General features: G+C 41.1%; 1 protein-coding gene across 1 annotated transcript in view; it reads right to left on the bottom strand.

The window, feature by feature from the left end:
* The window catches only part of LOC122798645 (histone-lysine N-methyltransferase PRDM9-like), a 264008-nt gene extending 253744 nt beyond the window's left edge, over window positions 1–10264 (bottom strand). The window contains 1 exon segment of the mRNA XM_044067731.1: window positions 10122–10264. The gene's annotated coding sequence lies outside the window, so the exon portion shown is untranslated.
* Window positions 10265–11156: the final 892 nt, after the last annotated feature.

Raw genomic sequence — 11156 nt, 5'->3', positions numbered from 1 at the left:
CTCACAAAGCACATGCAGCAGCTGGAGAGACCACAGAGGTTTCTCACCAGGAGAATCCAGGACCACAAACATCTACCATACACAAACAGGTTAAAAGTCCTATCCCTCTACTCAGTTTCATACAGACTCCTCAGAGGTGACCTCTATCTGGAATACAAGGCTCTTTCAAATTTCAAGGCTTTCTAGTGTTCTCTTCTCACTGTAGATATAATAAACTCTTACATTCTCATTCTCTCACCCCAGATTACCCAGCTGGGTTCCTCCAGATATTTTTTCCTGGCTATTCTTTTATAGAAGAATTATTGAACAGTAAGTTGCAATAGAATAAAGCAGAGACAACTGCATCAGCAAAACTGCTAAGTTTTGGCATTTTTCTAAAAATGCTCCATCAGCCACAGCTTGTATCTTCACAGATATAAATGCATTTTCACATTTGCATATTAACGTGCCTACCTACTTGCTCTAGTCTTCATATATTTTTGAAAAAAATCTAATTGCTCTTTTTATGGCCAATGGCGTCCAGGCAGGAAATAGACCCAGATTCTGTGATTACGTTTTCACATCTGAGTCACACATTTCACATCCAAAACTTAATTATTGTGTTGCCCAGCAAAAGGAAAGAATTTCAGTCTACAAATTCCATATTCATCTTTTTTCATTTTATCTTCACAGAAAAAATGGGTTCAAGTTTATACATATACTCATGGTAAGGAGCACTTACATATACTGCAAAAAAGTACTTTTTTAGTTTACCTGCTGCAAGTTTTATCAGATTTAATTACAGTTCATATTTCTATTACATTATGATCCAGAAAACAGTGGTGGCATATTTATAAATAAATACTACAGTCTGTACCATAATCTGAGCCAAGTAGTTAGTCCAAAATTTGAAGAAAAGGCACAAGCATAACTTGGAAGTTCAACAAAACATATTAAAATCAGTTTAGGTGTGAATAAAAAAGACCCATATATCAACAGGTTTATTTGACTGGGTGGAGTACAGATGACCTACAAGATTTACATTAATGATTTATATCTCTACAATTTTATAGTGTCTAGGTCCCTCTTTAACCCAAAATGTAGTAAATATTACATAGCTGTCAGAACTTTGTTTTTGTAGCTTCCCAGCAAATGAGAATGTGGTCAATGTCACAACTTCCACTTATACTTATACATTCATTTTCTAATTACTCACTTAACAGTCAGGGTCACGCGGGGGTCATAGTGCAGTATCTCCCACTCCACTATACACAACCCTGGATATTCCTGCCTTTAGTTACAGTTAGAACTGGGCATGGACTTAGTGACTCACTGATGCTACTGACACCATCATCATGAGACAAATATAGTGATGCAAAAGTTCTCCTCATCCCCTGCTCTTACTCCTGTTATGACAGTGTTTTACAGCTTCATAAAAGTCATTGTGCAGCTGCTGAATTATTACCAAATTACAGGCTGAGAAATATCCTTTTGTGCTACATTTAACTAAAATAAATAGGGCAATTTCTATTAATGTCATCCTGGGGCAAGGCATGAATTCATCAGGTTCAGAGGTGGCTCTCACATGTTCATCTGCTAAATTTTTGCTGTGCTACAGCCTGACGTAAACTATTATGAGCTGTATATACATATACATACATTACACACTGCATGTAAACTTCTCCATTATGCATTTTAAACCTACTCTCCCACTTCTTTGAAGTTTTTCTTGGAAGTCAATAAAATTTCTGAAATTAAGTCTACATTTCAACTTGCTTTCGCATGTAGGTACGGCTGCCATCCACCACCTGACCACCTGCTTCACTGCAACCCCTACTGGAAAACTTGTTATAATAGCAGCATGTCCTTACATTCACTGCTGCAGTATTCTTAACATTTGGGGGATTACCTGCCATAGAAGCTCATTGTCCAGTCAGTACACCAAAGACTTCCTGTTACTCTTAAAGGTACAACTGAACAATCACTTAAACAATCCTTGCATAGCATAGGGCATAAACAGAACATCTTTGCCACCAGTCCGAATACGTCTATATTACCTTATCGTACGATGAAAATAGCAAACGCTATTTCATCGTAACGATAATGTCTAAACCACAAAATATCGAACATACAGAACAGCAAATTTTTTCCCAGGGAAAAAATTTGCTGCTCCGCAAAAAAAAAAACAAACACAAAGGTAAGTGGGGGGCTTCACCCCCTCACACCACCCCCACTTAAATATACCAACTCCGAGATTGCACCATAGTGGAGGAAATGGCAAAGTCCCGAAAACGGCCCACCAAATTTTTTTCCCTGGGAAAAAATTTGATGTTCCATGCCTTCGCTATTTTGCCATTTCGACAGTATCGGATTGACTAAATAGCTTTCGCTATTTAGTCCATTCGATATGGTAATATAGATCCATCCGAATGCATCTTTTTGTCATCAGTCTGTTAACCTGCATATGTTTGCAGTGCAGAATAGTGCCCCCATTGGGGTTTTCTTGTTTTTTTTTTTTTTGTGCTCCTTGGGGCTAACGTCATACAGGAAGGGTAAATGCCAGTGTGGGAGAGAAATTCCCCATAAATACCACCACAATAAGGGTCTATTTTGTCTAAGAGCGTCTCTTGACCATGTGTCTTGTTCGATTTGCCAGGCGTTCATTCTAAAAACCCTTCGCAGTCGACTTTCTTCCCTTTCCTTGTATCTTGAGAGCCAGTATCTTAAGCTTCTTGCTAAAGATACAATGGAAGGAATCTCCTGCCCTGAGGGTCAGCGGTTAGGGAAAAGGGAGGTAAAAAAGGTATGAATGGAATCTTCTGCTGTTCAGCCTCTGTTAGGTGTTTCTCCCAAGGTTGTTACAAACCGGCTGTGTTGTCAGATTTCCTGCAACTGTGTTGGGAGGCCAATAACTGGCAGCATGTCTGAAGAGGCTTTTCAGGCGTTTGTCCTGGACATTCAGGGGGCACCGTGGTTAATTTTTTTTTCCCCCGAGGGGCCTAGGGGAGTTCTTCGGATTTTGGGGGAGAAGTTCCTACTACAGTTCTCAGCTACCATCCTGGGTCTGAGTCCTCTCAGTTTTTTGGAGGGGACATTCCCTTAAAAAAGAAACAAAAACTTAAATATTTTTCTTCTATTCCTAGGGATCCTCTTAGGGAATGGCAGGCCTTCCCTCACGGGCTATTTACTGCTTTAATGTCCTTAAAGCCTCCTCAGGGGGTTTCAGTTCCTGCTCTTTCTTGGTCCTTTACTCCCGTTAAAAGACCTAGAGAACAGGGTTCTTCTGAGAATGAGTCGGATTCTGATGACGAATCCCTGACTTACTCTACTCAGATTTCTTCTCCTTTGGACTATGGGTCAGAAAAGGAGTCAAAAGTCATGTTCAAGATTCAACAGGATGCTTTCATAGGTTCATAGGTAGGTACTAGGCTATTGGCCCTAGGGCTTATATAAGCCTAGCCAAATGGTACCCTGGCTTTTGCCTCCCAAGAAAATTATTTTCCTGTGCCCCTGTCAAGCAGAGCCACATAAGTGATCCCCAGGTTGAATTTCCTATCTCCCATCCAATCATCAAGATTTTTCTTGAGGAGTGCTAATGAGAAGCTTTGTTTGATATAGATAAGTAGTTTGTTCCAGAGTATGGGAAGTCTCTGAGACATGAATCTATCCCTCCGGCATGTTCTGTTTATTGCGGTGACAAGGTTTAGGTCCCTAGAGCATGTAGCTCGGAGGGATTGGGATTTCTTTACATGGAGCATGTCCAACAGCTCTGGCTTTGACATAGCTTTGTATGTTAGGCAGAGATTGCCTCTGAGTAGGCGATATGCGACAGAGTAAAGCTGGAGTTTTTTAAGATGGTCTGCATACAGCATCTGTTTGAGGCCGGTAATCCTCTTTGTGAGGTATTTCTGTGGCCTTTCCAGTTGTTGTAGATGTCTTGTGAGGTACATACAAAAGGGGCATTGTACTCTATAATGGGTCTAATGAGTGATCATTAGAGGGGAACAATGGCCTCTTTTTTCCTGGATGAGAAACCTTTTGTGATGAGGTGTGCCACGTAGAAGGATTTCCTAGACTACTGTGGCAATGTGATTATCAAAGGAGAGACTACTGTCCACCTGTGTCCTAAGGTCTCTTATCACACTTTCAGTGTTAAGTAGACTACTGCCTATGTGGTAGTACATGGGTACAGAGTTTTTACCAAAATGGATGACTATGCACTTTTTAGCATTGAGCTTGAGGCCATGGCTTTGACACCAGGCATCTGTCTCAGTGAGGCCCTTTTGTAGGATGTCCACATTGTTAGGAGATTTAATTATGGCTCCTAGTTTGCAGTCATCTGCAAACTTTGTTAGCCAAAGACCTCCTGTGTTAGCCTGTACTTCAGAGAAGTAGATACCAAACAGGAGAGTACCTAGGACTAAACCCTGTGGTACTCCACTTGTCACAGGTCTGAAGTTGGATTTAGAGTCTGCTACTTTCACAGTGTGGGTTCAGTCAGTGAGCCAGTTTGCAACCCATCTTGTGACATAGGGATTTATACCTAGTTTAGTGAGTTTGTCTATAATTACAGAGAGGGGGATGGTGTTGAAAGCCTTGGCGAGATCGAGATAGGCTGTGTGTACAACCTTACCCTCATCTACAGCTTTGGTGACCACTTCAAAGATGTCTATCAGGTTTAGGAGACATGATCTGCCTTTTACAAACCTGATCTGGGTAGGGTCCAGAGTTTGGAGATAACCAATGTCATTGTTTATAAGTTCCATAGCCTTGCAGACCAGGCTCGTCAGGCTAATGGGGTGGTAGTTCCCGGGGTCCGTGGTGGCTCCCCCTTTGTGGAGTGGGATAACCGTTGCTGCGTACCACTCAGTGGGCACAAAGCCTGAGGTGAGGCTATGACTGAACATGGTACTTGGGTGGGGTGCCAGTTCGTTCTGTCGGTCATGTAGAATGCAGGTTGGAAAGTTGTCAGGTCCTATGGATGCTGTGTTCTTGGCTTTGGAGAGTGTGTTTTTTTACCTGTGCAGCCATGATTACAGGTACTTTGCATTCTTCCGGTATAGAGATGGGCCCTTTAGGGGATGAGAGAGGGGTAAAGTTAGCACTGAACCTATCTGCCAGGATGTTGGCAATATCAGTTGGTTCTGTATATTTAGTGCCATTGTGCTGTAACTCAGAGCAGATCCGAGTGTTGCCATTAAGATTCTTGACATAGCTATAGAATGCTTTGTGGTTGTCTTTAGAATCAGTGGCGATTTTGTTTTCGTAACTAGCTTTGGAGAATTTTATGAGGGATCTCAGCTTCTTACTGAGGCTGACCACGGAGTTCCTCCAATCATGTGATTTTACACTTTTTTGCAACAGTTTCTTTCTTCTGATGTAGAGCTTGTTTATAGCAGGGGACCACCAGACTGGCTTCCTTTTTTGGAGGATAGCGTCTTGGTTCTGTTAGGGATTGCACTATCCATGCACTCGTATAAGTGCTTATAAAGTGCAATTGTATAGGATTCAGCAGTCATATCTCTACTGTCCATCAGCATGGATGTCATGAAGTTTGCCACTTCTGTCTTAAGAAGCGTGAAGTTGGCTATGAGAAATTTTTTAGGGTGGTTTTCCTAATGGGGGGTGGGGCTGAGATGTGGATGTAGGGTGATTTGCTTGTGGTCGGATCTGACAAACAAGGAATTGACCTCTGGTGTGGAACACCGGTTGCCCATGTTGGTAATGGCCAGGTCTAGGATATTGCTGCCCCTGGGGGTGTGGATAAATTGATCCCCAAGGCATTAGATTTTATGAGAAAAGAACGTTGAGCACAAGAGTTGGTACAGGAGTAGTTTTCCCAGTTAATGGTGGGGTAGTTGAAATCACCCATTATTAGGGTGTAAGGTTGTACCCTAATATTTTCCAGTGTATCAAGAAATGAGGAGTGGGAATCCTGGGGCATGGTGGGGGATCTGTAGCAAGCTACAATTTGCATTGTGGTCTTGCCCAGAGTTAGTTGCACTTGGATAATCTCAGATGCATTATGCTGAGCAACTAGCCTGGAGGTGTGGATATCCTTAATAAATAGACACGCCTCCGCCTTTAGTGCTTTGGTCCAAGTTAGGTGGCTGAAAGGTGTGGTATGAATTATAGCCTGGTAATGCAGGGGTGCTCTCTGGAGCCTTGAACAAGGTCTCTGTCACTGCACAGATGTTGATCTTCTCCATTTTATGGAGTGCCTCGAGTGAGTGCATTTTGAGGTTTAGACTTCTAGCATTGAGTAGCATTACCCTCAGATTTTGCTTGCTTGTACCTGTTACGGTGGTGAATTTGTCATTTGAATCTTGCCTAAAAAAGGCACTATAGGGGTGGCAAGAGCCTTAGCTAGTATCCGGAATCCCAAGGGTGACAGGTGCAGGCCATCTCTGGCAGAGCATCGTGGTTTGTTGATCATGTCATCCCAAGCAGACAGATACTGGATCCCCTTAGAATGACACCAGAAGCTTAGCCAATTGTTGAAGTCAATCATTTTGTCCTTGTACTGTGGTATTATTCCGGGTGATGGCAGGATGCTACTCAGGGCTAGGGTCATACCTGCCTGGGCTAAAAGATCAGAAAGCTCCTCCATGTCTCTTTTCATGTAGTCCAGGGAGGTACATCTCAGGTCATTCACACCAACATGGACAATGACAGAGTCATATTTCTACTTGCTGTGGAGTGACTTGAGTGCATGCGTTATGTGTCGGATCCTGGCACCTGACAGGCAGCTGACAGTGACTTTCTCCTTGTTTAGCCTGGTGAGTGGAACATCAGTGTGCCTGACTATAGAGTCACCTATGACTAGAGTGTTAGGTACGTTGTTATGCCTTATGGGCTGTGGTCGAGTGGCACACAGTTTGTGGGCTATGTGTCATTTGGGTTGTGTTGGGGAGTGGAGGTTCCTTACGTTTCTGCTTTGGAGGTCCCTGTTGCTTGGGTAGATTTTTTTTGAGAGCCTCCACAAAAGCTTATTGGCGACTCTCTTTTGGTCACATCAGCACAGGTTCCCTCTACTTCTGCATCTTGCAAGAGGCAATCACACAAGTTACCTACAGGGTGGATCTAATCACCCAAGACAAGGGATCTCTCATCTGTCCTCACTTGTCCATGCTTCAACTGACACTGTGGGTGATAGGCTTTTTCTGAGGACATGCTGCCAAGTCCTGCAGGAGGCCAGGAAACCTACTACTAGGAAATCTTATTTATCCAAATGGAAAAGGGTTTCTATTTGGTGTCTCTCTCATACCTTGGACCACTTACTGCGGATGTTCTTTTGGTTCTGTCTTATTCGTGTGAGTTGCTCAATGTTGATTTGGCCTATTCTTCTATTAAGGCCAACTTACCACCTATCTCTGCTTGTCTGCCTTTATCTCCGCCTTTAGCTTCTAGATGCAAGGTTAAACAATTTCTCAAAGGCTTCCTTAATATTAGACCTGCCAGAAACCTATACCTCATTTTGAGCCTGCTGCTTCAGCTTCCTTGCAACATTGTTCTTGGAAGACTGTTTAATTATTAGCTCTTACTAATGCCAGATGGGTGTCTGTGTTGCAGGCACTTATGGCTTGACCTCCCTGACAGGGTATGCTTACGCACTAATCCTTCTTTTATGCCTAAGGTTGTTAATGAGCTTTCCCTTAACCAGTCTATTAATCTACCTACTCTTTTCCCCTCTCCGTATTCTGACAGTGAGAGGGTGCTGCATACTTTGGATGTGCATAAGTAACTCAAATTTTATTTGGATCAGACTAAGGCTATTCAAAAATCTGATCAGTTGCTTGTTTCTTTTCATCCTAGATCTTTGCGTCTAGCTGTATCCAAGCAAAACTATTTTTTCTTGGATTTCTAAGGCCATTTCTTTTTGTTACACCTTTCATGGCAAAAGCCTTCCTTCTTCAGTCAAGGATCATTCTACTGGAGTGGTGGCTTCTTCTGGTGCTTCTTTCAAGGGTTTAGATACCAATTCTATTCTTGAAGCAGCTACCTGGTCTTATGTGCATACCTTTACTAAGCACTCTAAGTTGGATCATTTCTCCAAGGCTAGGGATGAGTTTGCTAGTGCCATTCTCCATGGCTTTTTAGGGGATTCCTCTTCTTCTCCTTCACCCCTTCAAAGCTTCCTCCCGAGCTCTGGCACTCTCCCAAATGTTAAGAATACTGCAGCAGTGAATGGACAATTATTTAAACTCTTACCAGAATGGTAGATGTCCTTGCCTTCACTGCTGCAGTATTCACTCCCTTCCCCTATCCACCTAGTTCTTTGCCTTCCTGGATGTACAGGTTACCTCTTGGGTTCCTTGGACTGGTGTTCCTACTGGGGCAGTCAGTTCTTTTTATGGTAGGCCTGAATGTCACCTTTATGCCCTATGCTATGCAAGGAGCGTTTGAGTGACAAATTCAATCCAGAAACCAAGAACAGTCACACTGGTGGGAAAAGACTATAGAGTCGAGTGCTTCTTAAAACATAAATGTATTACTTAAAAAACTCATAAAACAACAATAGAGGTTTAGCACTTTCGTCTTCTGGTAACTGGACTTCATCAGAACAATTACCCATAAGTCAACAAGCCTTTTTATACATCATACTAAATTAATTGATGACATAAAATTCAAATTACTGATAAAATTCAAATTAGTAACATTTCCTCAGAATGCCAGCATAAGCAGCTACAATGTTATCAAACCTACTAGTAAAACATGTAACAGTTGCAAAAAAATAATATAGAACAACAATACGCAGTGCACTTGAAAGATTACTGCAGCTCAAATTAAAACCAGTTTTTCATTTTTTTATATAATACTCTTAGCTAAACTTTTGCACACCCTGTGTGGCACATATCAAATGATTACCCTATGGCATCAGTGCACAATTACCCAAAATAATATCCAGCTTTGAGTTTTGTCTGTTGTTGTTTTATGAGTTTTTTAAGTAATAAATTTATGTTTTGAGCAGCACTCGACTCTGAAGTCTTTTCCCACCAGAGTGTTTGAGTGCCATTTAGGTGTTCCTTTAAAAGCAACAGGAAGTCTTTGGTATACTGGCTGAACAACGGGTTTCCATGTAAGAGAATCCCAAGAATGATAAGAATACTGCAGGAGTGATAGCAAGGACATCTACTGTTATGGTAAGATTTTACACAACTGTACCAGAATGTCAACAGTAGCGAAAAAAAACTCCAGTCATTTTATTCCTTTTACTTTCTGAGGGCAGTTAGTTAATCATAACAGCAGCTTGACTATACAGTTTCCTGTGTTTCTTTTTTAATTAATTTGGTATTTCTTTTAAATTTAATAAGGATGACAGCCCCCCCCCCCCCATCCCTCCAGGAATTCTAAAACTGGCAACATCACGGCAGTATGTGTTCAATTATTTAGCTAGATCCATTCCTGCCACTCTATGGGCATAAGGCAGAAAAACTAATTCAAAATGGGGGTGCCAGCATGTTACAAAACAAACACACACACAAAGTTTGTGGGATCATCAGTGTGGCTATACCACATGTTTGGGAAGAGGAATTAAACCACAGTAGGCACAAACCAACATGGGTACAGGGAGGACCCCAGACAAGAAATGAATTGGACAACCACTATGTGTGAGTAAGCACTCCAAAATATGTGACACTGAGCTTTCCTACCATGATTTTATTTTATTTTTCTCAAACTTTTATTTTGCATATTTTATAACAGCATGTGTCCGAAAATAAATATATATTTGCTAATATTTAATAGTGAAATTATAAAACAGGACAGCAAATACAGGCATTACTTTACAATGTTGTTTTAAACCAAATAGATTTATTCACAGAAACTCAGTTCCCTGCAGTTCCTACTGTATTTCACATCTCTTATCTACAAGATCACAATACTGTTTCTAATCCCACAAATATAAACTATGGAATGCAGAAACACAAGAACTCTGCTGCCCTTTTATGCTTCAGGATTAGAAATACAAAGAACTAACATAACCTAATTCCTTCAATAGCTCTGAACATCAGAGTTACTTGGCCACAACTTCACATTCCCTGTTTTACCCTGCCTCTGCCCTACAAGACAAAATGTATTGTTTATATGCTCAACATGCGTACACAGAAAGTTGATTTTGCCAACATTTACAAAGTTCTTACCTCCAACTTCATGATTTATTGCTTCAATCTCCAGCCCCACAAGCCACAGTATTCAGGAACTTAAACAACTGCTTTTTGTAAGTGCTAAAACACAAGAAAAATAAACAAAAAATCAGTGTATGTTCATGCAAGCTAAAACTCACTTCCTGTCTGCCTCTGAATTGGGTCCCTTCACTGTGCTGGTAACCTGATTAATATTCATAACATGCAAAAGTAGTGGGAGGAGTGTTTCTTTAGCTTGTGTGGGAGGGTACTTTACACTTTATGAAATGCTAACAGTTTCATCTGTGTGCTTTTATTTACAGCCCAATGCTGACGGCAAGGTATTATCCCTTCACTGTGAAATATAGTGAAGTAATGCGTATCAGTCCACTTTTCTTCTTTTTCACTTTGTACCTAAGTGGTTCATTCCTTCACTATGCAAGCAGACAACAGTGCATTTTTTGGAACAGCAGTTTGGTTGTTTGTGCTGACTGCTGATGGAAATAGATGCAGTGGATACATTATAAAATGTTTACAGCAGTGTGTTCACTTGTGTAACTTCTTATTCAGGCACTTTTGTCATTTGTCCCTTTCAGCCTCTTCGTATGGTGGGTCCTACTGCTGTTTGTTATGAGAAAAAGATAAGGCAATGATGGGAGATACATTTACATGGCAAGCATAGAAAGAATTACTGCTAAAAGGACCAGGAATAACCAGAACCAGAAAAATAAAAGAAAAAAGAAAGAAAGAAAAAGTTATTCTTACATTATATGCACTCAATAACTAGATCGGTTTTCAATATGAGGCATTCAGAAGATATACTGTTGCTCAAACTGACGAGGAATAATTTTTGCCCTTGATGCACAAACAGTGCTTCATAAAAGGGTTTTATAATTGGTTACCTGTAATATCATTTGTCTTGCCTGGGTGGGTACTTTTTTCTGCTTCTTTATACAGTACCCTATAGCATTATAGTCAGTATGTAGCCTAAAGTGCAGTGCTTATGTGCCAACACTACAAGTTCACAAAGAGTGGAGGAAATGTATTCCTTCC

This window comes from Protopterus annectens, chromosome 3.part1, assembly GCF_019279795.1.
Source record: "Protopterus annectens isolate FY-2018-M chromosome 3.part1, PAN1.0, whole genome shotgun sequence".
Taxonomy (NCBI): domain Eukaryota; kingdom Metazoa; phylum Chordata; order Ceratodontiformes; family Protopteridae; genus Protopterus; species Protopterus annectens.
The sequence above is the reverse complement of the archived record's forward strand: the minus strand, read 5'-3'. Positions and strand labels throughout refer to the sequence as shown.